The 17,683-nt window shown below is 34.6% G+C and overlaps 1 long non-coding RNA gene across 1 annotated transcript; it reads left to right on the forward strand.

Moving 5' to 3' along the window:
• The first annotated feature begins 1,313 nt into the window (after positions 1-1,313).
• Positions 1,314-16,243, forward strand: LOC128549028 (uncharacterized). The gene is made up of 3 exons (XR_008367427.1): positions 1,314-1,434; positions 11,391-11,761; positions 16,123-16,243. It is a non-coding gene; the product is annotated as an uncharacterized LOC128549028 (long non-coding RNA).
• Positions 16,244-17,683: the final 1,440 nt, after the last annotated feature.

A 17,683-nucleotide genomic window follows, 5' to 3' on the forward strand; every position in this document is an offset into this window, starting at 1 on the left:
TGGACTTCGCATATAACATATTTTGAAGTTCAATCTTTGATAAAGACGGTTGAAAAAATAATTTTTTGAAGACATTTAATCCTTTTCTCAAGAAAAAAGAAACAGACGAGGATCTATAATAACATTTCAATATAGAATATTTAACCCTTATCATGCTGGACATGATTGATTCTGCCTTTGTGACCAGTGCAGTGCTTGATCAGACTGCACGGATGTTCGCCATTTACTCAGCACTTTTTTAGAAAGCACCCATTTTAATAGTTAATGGTACTATCTCATTTGAAAGACTGACATATTAAAGTATAAAGTATTATAGTAATTTAGGAGGATAAGGGTAAATACAATATCCATTTATTGTAATTTTGTTATATCTACAACTGATATTTTTACCTTAATATAATTAGATGTGTTTATAAAAAATGATATTTCAAAGAATATTTAATCAAGCATCTGCTTGTTGATATATGACCTTTCTGTGCCAATTCGCAAATTCAGTAATTACTATTATGACCGATTTAATTAATTTTGTCTTATCCGCCCATAATCCCACCAAGCAAAACGCAAGACTTCACACATCTCGTGCAAGACTTGGGCAACGGGAGCACGTGGCGAGAAGTCACAAATGAACGATTCAGACCACGGGGTTGTGAAGTCAGAACTGGACGTAGAAAGAGCAATAATCAGCATATTTTCGTTCGTCATTTCCACTAAATTGCGGATCCATGCCGTGCAAGCCGCCATTTTACTTTCTAAATCATTATTTTGCCGTGTGCTAAAGTGGCTTGTTCTCACTGACCTGAGAAAACAAAACCATCATCACTATTGTTGTTTAACGACGCGCAGGGAAATAATCCAGACTGGTAAGTGCGGCTTCACGTTGTCGAGTGTCGAACCGTATGCGAAGTTTTAGGACGCAAAGACGACGCGCGACAATGTGATACGACACTAATCCATGAAAGTCATATCTAATTGTCGTGCGTCGTATTTTATTGTCGTGTGTCGTGACCTCGCGCCAGTTCGATACGACACACTTCAGCGCAAAGTGACATTGTAGTATATCACGCTATTGGCACGCCACAATACAAATGGCATCGCGACATTATCCCGTGCCCTGGTGGCTGACTGATAATTCAACAAAGCATATCAAACCGTGGTATACACGCGAGACGCACATAATATATTAAAACCCTTGCCACCATGCTGAATGTAAAAACTCCTACGCCACAGTCAACTTATTTGATATATACTTTCTTCCTCAAAGTATTGATTTAAATCAAAGTTTATTTTTGAACGTATTAAGGTACATAGTATCATAACCGTTACCTCTATTCAATATATTAATGCGTGCGTACATCTACTAAGTGCGACTTGTCACTACATGATTGAAAATGGCAAGTGGAGCATCAGGAGCATCAGGAAGCGATTTTGTTGACGGTAAGAAATATTTAACATGTTTTAGCGGTATGACGTTCTATATATTTCAATTGTCTTTGTACGCGTTTCTATTTTTTTCTTTCCAACAGGAAAGATTTCAAACAGGAAATCGGTTATTAATATTAGAAAAATACCAATTAAGCCCCGCATACGCGGATTTATTTATGTTTTAAGTTTTCTTTTGTCTCGTTTTCATTCTTTGTTTTGTATGTTTTGTATGTTTTGTGTTTTTTCTTTTGTTTTAGTTTCTTTTTATTTGATGCGGGGGAAGGTGTTCTGTGAATGTTTTAAAATGTTTAAAAAAATAAGTTAATAAGGCAAAATACGAATGCGCCATTCGTGGACAGTGAGAAAAAATGTTGTACATTGATTTTAAATATATACTAGATCGTATTTTTGACTTGATCAGCTTACTAAAATGTTCACACATCGTATATCAACATTAACACCATTTAAATTTTTATGAAAATTCAAACGGAAATATAAAAGCCATGCTCAGAATATATGCAATCAGATTTATACGATAATAACCGCTATTTTTACATACAAAATATACAGTGAATATTGATAATCAATCATTAAGTCGCTGGTCCCGCTTTTGATTCATGTACGAAAGTTTTGAAGAAAACGATGCAGTTTAATAGAGTTATAATAATAGCAGCTCAACCTGGGTTGCTGTATTCGACTCGAGGGGAATTTGCGAGGTCGGATCAACGAGGCGCATCAGCGCCGAGTGTGATTCGACCCCGCAAATTCCAGGAGGGCTGAGTATAAAATCCCAGATGTAACTACTGTTGTAAATATATTCACAGCAATGATACGTTTTCTCGTTAACTAAAACATTGCTTTGTTAAATCGGCACACCTCCAGATGTATGTCATTATTTAGAAATTTAGGAAATTCTTTTGTAAGTTATTATTGCATTAGAGAAAAGAAATAAGTGCTTCCATGCGTTTTAGACACTATTTTTCTTTAAGGCTATTCTTTTTTGTAAGGAATCTATGTTGTGAAATTCTCAGAAGAGTAACATAAGTCAAAATTTATATCATAAACATTAAAATAACCATTTAAATAACATTTGTTCATATTTTCCGATATTTTATGCCAACAGCTAAATGAATTAGAAAACAATTTAATGTTGATTTTTATCTTGAACCATGTCCCTTACCTGCAAATACTTTTATATCAGTGTCGCAAAGATGCAGAAAATTTATCAATACATATTATTCAAAACTTGATATATAAATAGATTGCTGCCAATCCATTAAGTCATTAATTTTACGGTTAACAAACATGACCAGAACTCGACTAAAAACTGCAATAGAGTTTGCCAACGAGTACTCCTTCGCTATTTTGGCGGAGGGTCACATTTCGAACAGTTCTGTAAACTTAATAGTATTTTGAAATCGTTATAAAGGCATACAGTGAAAACAATTGGTGATGTAAACCTTTGAGTTTGGAGAAAATCTAAACTGTAACTATGCAATTATTATAAGAACATTATATTTGTGTCAGTTTCTACATATTTATAATAAATTATGTCAAAGCGGTTTACTACTTTAACTTTTTCAGTTTCACATTACCAAGTAGTAAAGCCTAAACGTATGGCTTAATACTTCCTTAAACGACATTCTTAAATTCTTTATCACCATGATCACGTTAATGTCACTGCGAACTGATCCATATAATATAGAAAAGAAAGATTAAGATATTCCGATCATACCGGACTTATAATTATGCATACATTGCTCCAGTTTATCTAAATAATCTCCCTTATAAACACCTTTCATACCGTGAATGATAAGCGGACACGCTTGCAAAACAAGCATTGGATCATACAGGGAAATTATTTTGCAACGCGACTCGCACACAAAACCCACAACAGGCAAAGCATACTGAAGTAGATGTTTCTATTTATAAGTAACTTATTAAATCATCTAAAACCTTAAAATATTTAACAAAATAGCATGCTATGCATGTCGTGGTTTTCTGGGACCATTTGAACGGAGTTGAGGTAAAAACGATGTTGCTCAAGGGAGGGGCCGTTGTAGAGAGGTTGCACTGTAGTTATTGTACCCGTGAAAATAAAATCCCACCTTAACGATATTCAAATATATATAGTACTTTAGTATTTTAATTGAGATTCAATGGACTCTTGTTTCACCTATCCTTTTGTTAAATGTCGTTACAATGTGATTTAGCTGTAAATGAAACAGTAAGTATATAAGACAAAACATTTTCATTTTTACGTTTTTAATTAGCTAAGGTTTGGCATTAATTTGGCCATGAATGAATGATGGATATTTTAATAAAATAAGATTTTCCCCGATTACGGTAGAAAATCCCAGAATACATTCTGCAGATGCATGTTAGTATTATGCCATAACAAGAAATAGAATATTACAGCATCTAAACAGATTCCCCGATCAACGGTGAAATTCTGTAAAGATTATTGTGTCTTTTGTTTTTACAAAGTGTTCTGTATCATCACTTGCCTCTAGCTAACTTAAATGTTTATTATCTATAATTTCAATGTGTTGTGCGCATGCATGAATCCAGTCATGACGATATCCTAAAGTGGCGGGTGGGTGCGGTTTTAAACATGTACATTTTATTTTCTAAATGTATACTTTTAAAAATTTAACTGTCTACCTCTCGTTCTTGAAATTTTCAGGACAAAAGACCGCTCCTGAAGCGTGGGCTGTTTATATATGGGGTAAAATGTAGTGGGCGATTCTAAATTTTTGAAACGGATTATTTGATTGGATCTTGGGAACCATGCGGTCGCGTGCAAAATAAATGTTGTTCATGTTATATGTCGTAAACATTTAAATATTTTGCAACGCGACTCTGACACAAAACCCACAACAGGCAAAGCATACTGAAGTAGACCATTTGAACGGAATTGAGGTAAAAACGATGTTGCTCAAGGGAGGGGCCGTTGTAGAGAGGTTGCACTGTAGTTATTGTACCCGTGAAAATAAAATCCCACCGTAACGACATTCAAATATATATAGTACTTTAGTACTTTAACTGAGATTCAATGGACTCTTGTTTCAACTATCCTTTTGTTAAATGCCGTTACAATGTGATTTAGCTGTAAATGAAACAGTAAGTATATAAGACAAAACATTTTCATTTTTACGTTTTATAATTAGCTAAGGTTTGGCATTAATTTGGCCATGACTGAATGATAGATATTTTAATAAGATTTTCCCCGATTACGGTAGAAAATCCCAGAATACATTCTGCAGATGCATGTTAGTATTATGCCAAAAAGGAGCGCGATTTAGACTAGCTAAAGAGTGAGCCTTCCGCCAAAATCTGCGGACTAACATGAATCTGCAGGATATTAAACAAGATAACCGGTCATGGCCATTGCTAGCTTATCAGGATTATATTAATATTAATTTTGCCAAACATTTTTATTATTGAACTGTCAAAATCAGAGTTATAACTGCGTTAGACTGATGAACAGAAAAGGGAACAAAAACAACAGTAAGTTTTCCGTAGTTAGAGTAACACTATGTACATGCATGTACTCTCTCTCCTTCAATTATTATTTTGTACAGAGCAGAAGACAGTGTATTAAGCATTATATCGTATCAAAGTTCTGACAAATGAGTGTCATCAGTGTGAAAAAAATGTTTTTCTGAAGAAATGTCAGCGTATTTTATATAGCCACCTCCGTTTCTAATAACAAATGTTGCGAGGGAACTGTTGATACGTTTTCTAATGTTTTCCGCAGTTGGTGTGTATGGTACATAACGCCAGGCTCTGCGCGGAAGAATTTGTGACCAGATAAGCCTAGTGTTGGGCAGTAATGGCTGCAGGAAATCAGTTATCAGCATTTTGAATTCGAATGTTATGTCCCAAGTGGATTTGGTGCCTATGTCATTTCCACCACAGTGAATGACAATGATGTCTGGTTCATCTTTAAATTGTAGTAAATATTGTACAGACCAGCGTATATCTCTAATTCCCATGCCACTGAGAAATTCCCACGTGATCCTGACATTATAATGTTGCAAACCTAAACTGTTACCATCCGGTCTAAAGGCTAGTCTATGGTACGCTCCTTTTATTAGGGAGGACCCTATTATCCAAACATTGGTCAGCTTAACTGCAATATTTTGAAATAAGAGTTTTTCTATTTCCATTTTTATTAAGATTGGTATCGTAATTTTAGTTCTTGGCGTAAGGATACAGGTTAGACTGTCTCTTATTAATATCAAACAGTAACATGAATTATCAATTACAAACGGTAACACACAACCATTTTTTAAACATATTAACAGATATGTAACTGGAATAAGAAAAAACTGGCTTAGAATTAGTATTCTTCATTCAAAATGTCACCTGTTCTTACAACAGTTTTCCGTATGTTGTTGTATAATTGCTATCAGCCCGATGCAGGTCTGTAGCTTGATCAATGTATTTGAAAATAATTATAACTGCCGAAAAGCGGACTGCACAACCTGCCATATACCAATGACATTTGGCACGTCCTTTGTACAAAACTTATTTTTTTTTTTTTTTTTTTTTTTTTTGTAAATATTATTTTAATTTAATTATGTTTGAATCATGTGCACCATATACCAATGGCTTTAACAAGCGGGTAATACCAACAGGTATAGCAATAATGCAAGTTACTGTGAAAACGAATGTGACTTTCAAGATATGGTTTTTTACAAAGGCACAATCATTTTCAATTGATACATTTTTCGGCTTATTACCGCCAAAATTAGCATTCAGTCAGAGATCAGTCACAATTTTAACGAATGTAAGATTTGTAACTATCAGATTTCCATCTTCCTTGGGACTCTATATTATTTATTGAAGTCCCGTCTCGAAACACTGAAGTTGCGCCACCAATTCTAAAAGAGTGTGATTTATAGAAATTGGCGTCTAAACCTGCAAATTTTATGGCTTTTCTCAGAACTGCGTTAAACTGGAAAGATGTTAGCGGGCTTTCGTCAAAATGAACAAAGAATGGACCATCTGTATTTGGTCTGAAGGCAATATAGCTAGCAATGTTTTTCACAACAGAATTTGTTCTTATCGCGTATTTCGATGTCAACTGATGTTCCGGTGCCCGTCTGATCAGTTTTTTATTTCTGTAAGTAAATTCGTATTTTGTTTGACCCAATGATTACATCATGAAACTTGAGAACGCCTGAAGTTGTTGTTTTATTGCTAGAGCCAATGTAAGCTAACGAGAAAGCCGCTGTAAACAACATGGCTTCAAATTGTGATCTGCAAACGTGTGTTAGGGAATCTAACAGCTTCAACAGAACTGACTGCGTTATTGGTTGTCTGGTATCGGTGTATGTTTTCAGGCGCTTTAGCTTCTAACATGCTTCTAACGATAAACTGTTTGGTATTATCCAGTAGACCATTCAATTTATTCACGTAACTGATCGCAGAAATATGGCAATTTACAGATGAGTGCGAGTATTGTCTCAAAGACATGAATGCGATGTATTATATTTGCTCGACGGTTGGTGGCCAGTTTAATTCGACATAACTATTAATGCAGAAATTTATAAAAGTCTCGATTGCTGAACGATATCGTTTCTATGTATTTTGTGAAAGGGAAGCGCTGATAAGCCTGTCTATTCCGCCCTCAACCACTGGAGGAAGGACTCCGGAACTTGACAAGATTCCCGGTCCGCGGAGAGAGGCAGTAGATGATTGAGTCTTGTCCGCTGAAATCGACTGATAGAATCAGCAATACTGTTTAATTTTCCAGATATGTGTTTGCATTTTTAAAACATTTTTATTTTCCATCAGAAGGAGCGTAAGATGTCTAATTAAATGCATTACTCTACCGTTTTTTGATGTCTTTTTATTTATAATGCTGACTAATGCCTTGTTGTCCGAATGTAAAAGTATTCTTGTATATTTTTACCTTTTTGCCCCATATATGAAATGCTAAAATAATTGGTACAAGTTCTAAATATGTCACATCTTTGAAAATTTCCGATTCCCATGAATCGGGCTGCTTCCTGATGCGTCTGTGAAGAAATCAATACTAGTAGCATCAACCCAATCGAAATTACTAAAATTGCATGACCCATTGAAGGTGTTGATAAATTGTAACCAAATATTTGCGTCCTCTCTTATTAAATGTGTTACTCTCATAAAATGAAACGGTTTACGTGCCTGACACATGACGTCAAAAAATTTGCGAAGGAAAGCTCTACCTGCCGGTATGGCCTTACACATAAAGTTCAAGAATCCTACTGTGGACTGCAAATTATGGAGGCGAACATTCTTGGAATTTATTAAAGACAGAAGCCGCTGTTCTGCTTTCTTAATTTTGTCGGAAGGTATCCGAATTGTATTATTTTCCACGTCTATTTCTAAACCTAAATAAGTAATTATTTTGATAGGTCCCGTCCACTTATCTTCAGCTAAAGGCACGCTTATATCTTCAGAAGTGTTTTGAAAATTTGACATTAAACTTGACAACTTTCATAAGAATCGTCAGCCATGAAGAAATCGTCTAATAAATGGTCAAAATTGTTATAACCTGAATCTTTTTGTAAGCACCACTGAAGAAAAGTTGCGAATTTTTCAAAAATTAAACTTGAACAAGATGCACCCAGCGGTAACTTTTTTTAAATCCAGTATCCGTCGTCAGTCCTTATTCCTAGCAGATGGAAGTCGGCTGGCCGTACGGGACGTAGGTAGAATGCTGATTATATATCTGCTTTTGCCATGCATACAGACGAGCCTATTTTTGCACCATTTTAACAGCATTATCAAAACAGGAATATTCAACATGGCTATGGTCCTGGTGTATGAAATCATTAACACTGATGTCAGGTGGAAAGATAATGTTAGTTATTAGGCGCTGTTTTCTTCGGGATTAAACCTACCGGATTAATGCGCAGATTTGAGATTGGGGTGTCGAGAAAGGTCCTATAATTCTGCCAGCTAATTTTTCAGCATTAAGTTTCTCGTCTAACATGTTCGATTGTTTGCGCGCTGATATAAGATTATTTGAATGTAGAGGAATATTTGGCCCGGAATAATTTAAGCTAAAACCATGTTTGAAACCAGCCAATAGAAAATCTGCGTCTTTCTTATTTGGATATGTCGATAATCGCTTTCCTAAAGTTGTAAGATTAATTGGAGTAATACCGAGGTCCCATAGCCCGTTTGTTTGCACCATGAGGTCCTTGACCCATAAACGGCCTTGGGGTTGGTGCCCTGAACCGAGTGTTAAACGACGGTCTCATTATGTTATGCCTGAATCTGATATGGTGGTGACCTTTTCCAAAGGTCTGGTAAGCGTGAGAGTTCATGGACGGATGGTTACCATGACACCTTATACAGGAATGCAAATAAGGACAATTATACCTTTCGTTGCAAAAACCTAATCTGTTGTAGGCAAAACATTTCTTCCCTGAGCTAACGGACATGCTATTTAACTGATTTGCATGTAATGGTTGCATGAAAAGCATCCAAAGTTCAGGGTCAATCGTCTCCCACTTGGTTGACAGAGCAAGCGACTTTTTAAGCCGGAACTGTTTGTCGTACACCCACCAACCTGTGTATTTACTTGCAGCAAAACGGATGTTATAAAAATATTGGAGCATTTGTAGGGTTTTCGGGGGTGCTTTAAGCCGTAAATATACATATATACTAGAAAGGCATCTGAGAGGACTTCGATTTTTTCCAAAATTTTGGCAGATTGTTCTTTCTTAACTAATACTAATTCTCCGTCTAATAATTGAAATGTTTGTTTTTGAAAGGTCTGATTGTTCTGGCTATTAAGGAGAGTTTTTAAGTCAACATACTGGCCTAACCAGACTTTTTCCTTGACAGTATTACTGACGTGAGCATCTAATATGCCGTTAGAACAAGTATATAATTGGTTATGTTCATCTGATTGTCCCAGGCTGTCCACGTGACCTTCGCTCCTATTCGGCGGTGCCGGCTGTGTCTGCTGACGTTTCCTATTCGGCGGTGACGGTGGTGTTTGTTGATTTTTTGGCTGGCCAGCTTTCAATGTTACTTTATCTGATGGACGACCCTTGTTTCCATCCGATGATGATGTAATTGGAGCTCTTTGTGATGTCCGGACCCGTTTTCGTGGAGGCATGCTCAGTTTGTTTAAGTTATGGAAGAAAGCAAAACAATAAATCAATATTCAGTTTAGAGGAATTCAAATCGTAAAGCTACCATGTTTTCTGTTTATGTTTTTGTTTTTATTATAATAGTTATTATTTGAGCCGCACCAAGAAAAAAAACCAACACAGTGGCCCCGCGACCCACAACGACCCAGACCAGCTCGGCCAGGACCCATGCTGTTCGCTAACGGTTTCTCTAATTGCTATAGGCTTTGAAATTGAACAGCATAGACCCCGACCAGACCGTTCGGACGCGAAGGCCGGCCCGAACCCACGCCGCCGCAAAAGCACCTCGCCGGCCTTCTCATGGCGCGGCTCATTTATATGACGTCACCTTGATGACTCGTATTCAAATATATACTGTAAAGCAAGTTTAAATGAGGTAGATCTAGAGCGTTCAATTGTTGGAATAGATCTACTACAATGAACATCTTCCGAAAATAACAATAAAATAACAGTCGATCTCGATACAAGTTTTAAACATGTACATTTTATTTTCTAAATGTATACTTTTAAAAATTTAACTGTCTACCTCTCGTTCTTGGAATTTGCAGGACAAAAGACCGCTCCTGAAGTGTGGGCTGTTTATATATGAGGTAAAATGTAGTGGGCGGTTCTAAATTTTTGAAACGGATTATTTGATTGGATCTTGGGAACCATTCGGTCGCGTGCAAAATAAATGTTGTTCACGTTATATGTCGTAAACATTTTATTGTTTTTAAACGTTTAAAACACCAACAATTATTTGTTTGTCATGATTTATACCCATATTCCCAATTTACAATTCTTTATCTTTGATTTCATGTAAAGAATAAAGATATTTATATAGAAAATTGCTTCCTTTTAACTTTCATTTTCATCACTATCGCTTATATAGATTATTATATATAAGGATAAATAACGTGTAAAGCCTTTATTCTGTATCTACATTTTCCGATCTTTCACAATGCTATTTTGAAAACGATGTCACCCTATTGGTTGAGGTCATCTAAGTTTTTATGTGTGTTTTAGGACTATATCTACACATACCGTTGTGCAAACATTCCCCGGCTTAGGAGCCTCAAATTTAAATTCGGTTAAGAAATTCAGATAAGGTACAGAACTAATTCAAGTTGATAAATTGGTTCCAAAACTAACTTACGATGAAATAATGAATCGGTTCCAAATAATTTGATTCATTTATGCATTTCTATAGGTGGACGAATAAATCAGTGGTTTGCACACTGGCCTTCCAATCCTGAGGTCGGGGTTCGATCCCCGGCAGCTACTGGGGAATTTTCAGAAACGCTTTTCAGTGTTTCCCACCCAACTAGAGGTGTACTGGTCAGGAACCCAGGCAATCCTTGCGTGTATCAGTTCTATACACTGGACACGTTAAAGAACCAGGCTGTCTATTCGCAACGAGCTAGGCTAAGTTAGCCGGACAAGCCTGAATCTGATTTCTGATCTCTCTGTCGTGGGGGCTTTGTCTCACTCTGTCCCTCTGGTCAGATCGCTCTGTGTCTGTACTAGTAGAAGATGAATTATGCGCCCTGCATATGTGGCTGCATTTGATGTAAAGCGCCTTTGAACGTGAAACTCATCATGAAAAGGGCGCTATATAAATCTGGTATAATAATAATAATTTCTGAATATCTTATACGTATTCAAATTTAAAATAATTTCAGTACTAATGTACGGGAACAGAGATTTGTTAAATGCAATACCATTTAGGCTACAGACATTTTTATCATTGTCTTTTTGTTTACTATAATTAAAGAATAATAAGCAAATACTTACAGGACTTTGCGATCTTTTTTTCTTCTTTTTTTTCAGAAAAAAATGATCTGGCCAGACAAATATCTGAAATTAGAATGGATATGATGGAAATGTTTGGTGGTCTTAACAATAAAATTGACAAACTGCAGTAAAAAAAACAGATCTGCTGGAGGAAATTTGCAACAAATCAAGACTGATTGAAGAGAAGGAAAATGAACTTAGACAGCTCAGAGAAGAATTGGGAGCGAGCAACGAAAAGAAGCTCAGAGACAAACAAATCAAAATAGAAACACTTGAATTGCAAATCAGCGATTTGAAGAAAACAATGAATGAAACGGAACAGAGACTACAATCGACAAACGAGGAACTAAAAGCAGAACAGAAAAAATGTAAAAAACTAAATAAACAAGATAAAGAAAAACAACAAGGTAAGTAAAGTTGCAAGCATTTTTAATTTTATGTTATGAACGGATACAGCAGCTGTCGAAATAAAGAATTTGAACAATGACGTCATTTAAACCGTACGGCATGTAGCGAATTCTCAAAGATGTACGAAAATTAAGCTTTTATATCACTTGAGCTTTTACAAGAGAGCTTTAAATGACTGCATAATTATTGCAGGTTATAAGAGTTACAAGTATATGTAGTTGATAAACCAAAATTTTTTTTATGTCTTAGTACACGTATAATTTCGAATTGTTATACCTAAGTTGAAAGTAACTTTTAAGTAACTTATGTTTCAAATGGGCAAATGAGGTACGAGGGTTACTGATGCTGCACTCTTAATTTCACAAAAATACATATTGACGGAAACTTTTCATGTAATTTTCACAACCACTCCTACAGAATACATGTATATACAGTTCTGGACGCCTTGCTATAAGAATAACAAAGAACATGCTACTGTGTTACCTTATGACACTTATGGATATTTATCTTATACGCTACTGTACAAACCACTGTGACAAATGGCGACAAATACGGGTAAATAGTTCTTGGACTATAGGATAGCGTTTTGAATACTTAGGTGGCTATAGGAAAAATAGGTTACTGTACTTTTTCTTTGAAATCATTCATTTCGTAAGCTTTATGTAGCATAAAGGGATTACAATATTACTCGGCATAAATGTGTCACATAATCAGACGACGTGTCATGCGCAACACCCATTACCCTAGATTAAAGGTCAAGGTCACGCTTTAAGATCAGATGTCAAAAGTGCGTTTTTCCTGTTAGGTCCATAACTTTGTCATGCAAAAAGGGTTTCTGGATGAGACAACATGTAATGCGCAAAGGTGAAAGGTAATATGATATTTTAACTGCTACAATCTCAATTTCATTTATCTCTGTCCCTTTAAGTTCAATTTCTATCCAGGTTTGAAGAACATGAACCTCCAAGGGTATTTTATATTGAAAGAAGAAGGAAAATACGGATATTTAACACTTTTCAGAGTATTTTAGTTTCATTGATATCCGTAGAATTCAGCATAATTGATAATTTTACTAGTATGAGCGTAAGCTTTCTAATATAAGCTTAAAGTATATATGTCGTGGGGCTCGTGTTTCCATGGTAACGCATTTTCTCGCATTTTTATACAATTATGTATAAAACCGCTGTTTTCGACTGCTTCAGTGCCATTCTGTTAATTACCAACATGGAATATTTGGGTTATACTATTAGTAAAATACCAGGCACTTTACATGGTACCTTATTTTTCTTAAAGTTTAAAATAACCTTGGCAACAGAGACGTTTTATATAGCTTATATATTGCTTTTTGTCTTAATTTCTTATCAAAAGTATTAAATAAAAGTATCTAACTTGTTAATGTAGCTTTAAAACATATTATTTCTAACGTAAATTGTATTTTCGTGTTTGCATTAATTCAAACAAATTTCACAGATTAAAATACTTACAGCAATACCCTTCGTCTGGCAGTTTTCATGGAAATATCGTTCAGCATGCTGCTATTATTCTAATGGATATTGTTGAAATGAAAATAAAAAGCCGAAGCTGTGTTCCTTAAATAGACCAGTGTCAACGCTTTTGAATTTTACATTTAGATATATAGGTCACTGGCTTCGTTTCCATGATAACATCAAGTCAATTCAAGAAACCCCAATTTTCTACTGAAATTTGACCAATTTTAGAGCTTAGTTTTAGTATACAAGTAACAAATTATCAACGAAAACTGAAAAATGGGTATTACAAATCAAACTGCAAGTTATTTTTATTTGGAAATTGGCCGTAACAAGTAAACTTTAACCCAACTATATTCCAAATAACATTGGTTACCATCATCCATTTTCTTACATTCCGCATATAGCGGGTTATTTCTGCGGTCAAAATATTCTGCATTTAGCCTCGAAAACTGTGAAACAAATTTCTGCATGTTTAATTTCTGCGTTCTCACACTATATAAAAAAGCAAATATTGATTATTATTCAGAGCAAAAGAGTCATAAAAAATATCTCAGCAAATAATGGCTGTTTGAAAATAGTTCAAATAAAGAAAATACACATAATTACGTACTTTCAAAATAAAAGCTATTAATTTTGCGCGGTAACTGACACGTTACGTCATGACGTCATTTTAAGGCAACATTGTTTTGAAGCGTTTCTGTGGCATTAATTATTTCTGCATTATTAAACCATAATGCACCTGTCATTATTTTGCCCGCCCGGGGGAGCGGCGGGCATACACGGGACTTTAGACAGAAGGCCATTCCCGACAGGCGGGAATTAGACAAACATTTGATGTACCAACAAGGCTCTAGAGTGGGATTTAGACAAAAAAGGTTGTCTCTAGGGTGGGGATTTAGACAACAATTTTTTTGAAATGTCAAATTCCCCTGGGTCAGCCCGCCGCCCCCCTGGGCGGGCAAAATATTGACAGGTGCATAACGCATCACAACTACCTCCTTAAATAAAATATTTAAGAGAAAAATAGCATTGTTCAATCAAATTGGTGCTAATGTATAAATAGTAGCCTTTTCCCTAGAATCACATGCAAAGTGAAATCTTCAGTAAACACATTTGTTAAGGGAAAACTCTCTCTTTTATTTATTTATTTGAAATATATGATTTTGATGAAAAGTATCTACATGTGTAGTTAAAATGGGGATCTTATTTGTGAAGTTGTTCTGATAATATACACTCAAGAAATGTAAGAACACAACTTGGTTTTCTTGTATGAATGACCTATGTCACATGTGCACGTGGAGCTTGTGTTAACTATCGCCCGTGACACTCGTACTCGGATGAACTTTATTCTGATGTACAGAAAATCGATCGTCGGTTATTTGTAAAGGTCATGAAATATTAAATGATCAAGATATTCATTTATAAGATATTTAGTTGTTTATATGTTTTTACAAACATTACCGGCTCATTTTAATTAATAATTGTGATTACAGTAAAAAGTTGGATACATTCAATTGGATAAATGTCATAAATGGATGTGAGAACGTTTGCCAATTCATCATTTTCACTTGTTGGTACAAAACTAATTCACGTATTTAAAAAAATTGATTTTACTTATATTGAGCTAATAATCTGTTTTTGAGATACATAATACTTGTAACAACTTATTTTTAAAGTCTTTTACAGATCTTATTTTTCTGAGGAGATATGCTTACGTCGGTTTTCGGACGTGGCTGTATTAGACGTAGTAATGATCACTCTTAAATGATAATGACGTTTCAGTTTTGACTACGATTATATCAGCAAGGTATTAAAGGCGATAAAACATATGTTTCTTATAGGAACATAATATGTGCTATATGTGTTATACTATATGTATCTTGATTTTTTTGTTTAATTAAGATTTTCTACTTTGGACAAACACTAGGCTAACATTACATAATTTCATTTGTTTTTCAGCTGCTGAAAACTTAAAATGCCATTTCCTGTTTACAAATAATGAACTTTCCTACATCGCATAATTACTGTGTACAAAGTCTTGATGGTTCAATTCATCCATGCAGTCTTATTGTTCGTAGGAGTTAAAATACCTAAAAGTAGACATTCAAAATCGTGCAGTATAAAAATGTTCATTGTTGCAATCAACTGAAATAATAGAATAATAAAATAATATAAATAATAGATTATGTATAAGTCATGTTTTAATAATTGCACACATATGCTCTTAATGGCTGTTTTAATTTCCAGAAGAACTCGAACTAAGAAATCAGATACTAAATTATAAGGCCGAAGAACGTGACAAAAAGCTGAAGATCGAAAATTATCAAGCTGATATGAGACGATGGCAAGGCAAAAAGAGCCAGCAATAAATATAGGCGTTATTTCCAATTTTGATTGAACGCCCTTGTTCTCAGACGCTCAGACATTCAGACTACCGTCACACACAGCCATGTTCAAAATTATTTTAGTTCATTGCTGATTACAGACGATTTCATTTCTACAATTTTCGTTGCTTTGAAACCCTTTCTTGCTTTTTCCTAAAACTTCGGTAATTTGTATACAGCAACCAGCTTATTACAAGAAAATTACAAATATAGACCTTTTGGTTTGTTCTTAATTTATAGCATTTTTCTAATTTAAAAAAAAGGTGAGAAGATTGTACTGAAGAAAAATTGACTAGAATTTGAAATGTTTGTGACAAAAATGACGACGCGAAAGTAAAGTCGTCCCACAATTATGATTAAATGTGACTCTCATTACCACATGTTATCGCAGGTATCTTGCTATCACATGTACTTAGACAGAAGTTTGACAGGAATATATGTATAATTATGTAGATGTTGAATATTCCTGTTCCTGTTTTGTTCAAGATTTGGATGCACTTCAAGAAGAAAAGACGAAAGCTGAGGACAGTAAAAATGCTACAAATAAGGAATTAAACAAGGTTATGGCAGACTGGCAGCAATTAAAGTGTCAAAAGTATGTAAGGAAGTACAGAAAGGGACACGATGTGAAATAACATTTTGTCAAAAATGTATACACGAACAATTATTAGGTAAAAGTACAAGAGTTTCGGAGCGTACACAGAGGCAACATCATTACACGAACAATGACATAAAGACTGAAAGAAACAACTACAGTTCTCAGAAGACATCTCAAACATTAGTATTCTATATTTACTTTTGTTATATGAACGAGTCTTCACTGCAGTCAAGACCACAAAACAAATGTTAACGAAAAGTGTTTAATATTAGATCTTGGATTATATGGACTATAGTGAATATCTTTTGCCTGTGGTAATATCACAACTTTAGTCGACTGCATGCAAAAGCTTTATACCTGTGAAAGCCCAAACCTGCAATTTTAACTGATTGCCCGTTTTAATATGTAAGCTTTTAAAACGAATATTTAACATATGTGAATGAGTTTGTACATTACCTTCCAATGAGTACTAAAAAGGCTATTAAAATTGAAAATGATTTTTCCTTGTGAGGAACAATTATAATAACGTGTCTGCGTCAACTCCTAAAATCAAATGGAGTCAGGTAACTTTTATTTGCTTGTCGGGCGTAAGGAAAAGACATTACAAATTCAGATTCTAATAACGGTAAAGATAAACAATATAAAAAATGGTTAATGAAGCAAGTTCATAAGACAAGGAGCACTTATCATGTAAGATAAACATGAAGAAGTACATTAAACAGTTTCTAATTGTTACTGCATTTGATATTTTTCTATGAAAAGTTAAATAATTTTAGTTGACTGTTCTTAAAACAAGAAAAAAAAACATATTTTGTTTTTTACTCAGTTTTCCTCACTAGTATTACTAATATTCACAACTGTGTTTGTAGGTTAACAAGTTATCACAGTTTCTTTATCAAAATAATATTATATTTTCATATAAATGTATCATTAAGTCAAAATTAAAGTTTTAATAGAAAATAAATATCAGTTAATATACTGTTTTGTTTTTCTGTTGGTTTTTTTTTGTGTTTTTATTTGGTGATTTTTTCCATTATAAGTGTATTTGAAATATAAGCGCAAAAATAGTATAGTGACAGCAGTCTTATTTTAGCATGAAACAACTGAATTTCTTTTGAAATGTCCACAAATTTATCAAACGGTGAATGAAACTGACCAGGATGTTTTAACCTAAACTTCCGAAAAACATCCGCCTCTAAAAATTTCAATTATTTCATTTTTAGACTCAAATGACGAGGTATCTATTTATCTATCTATGGTTACTGCCTCACGCCTCTATCGAGTATTATAGGCAGGGTGCACGCCGGTAATTAGTGAATAATAAAAGTAATACTGGAAGAAGTCTTCCAGACATAGTGAGACTATGAGACATAGCATGATTGTTAAAATGTTAAAAACAATAATAGAGTAATAGAAGGTTAAAAACAACTGCTATATTTAGTACTGAGA

The sequence above is a fragment of the Mercenaria mercenaria genome, chromosome 15 (assembly GCF_021730395.1).
Source record: "Mercenaria mercenaria strain notata chromosome 15, MADL_Memer_1, whole genome shotgun sequence".
In the NCBI taxonomy this organism is placed as follows: domain Eukaryota; kingdom Metazoa; phylum Mollusca; class Bivalvia; order Venerida; family Veneridae; genus Mercenaria; species Mercenaria mercenaria.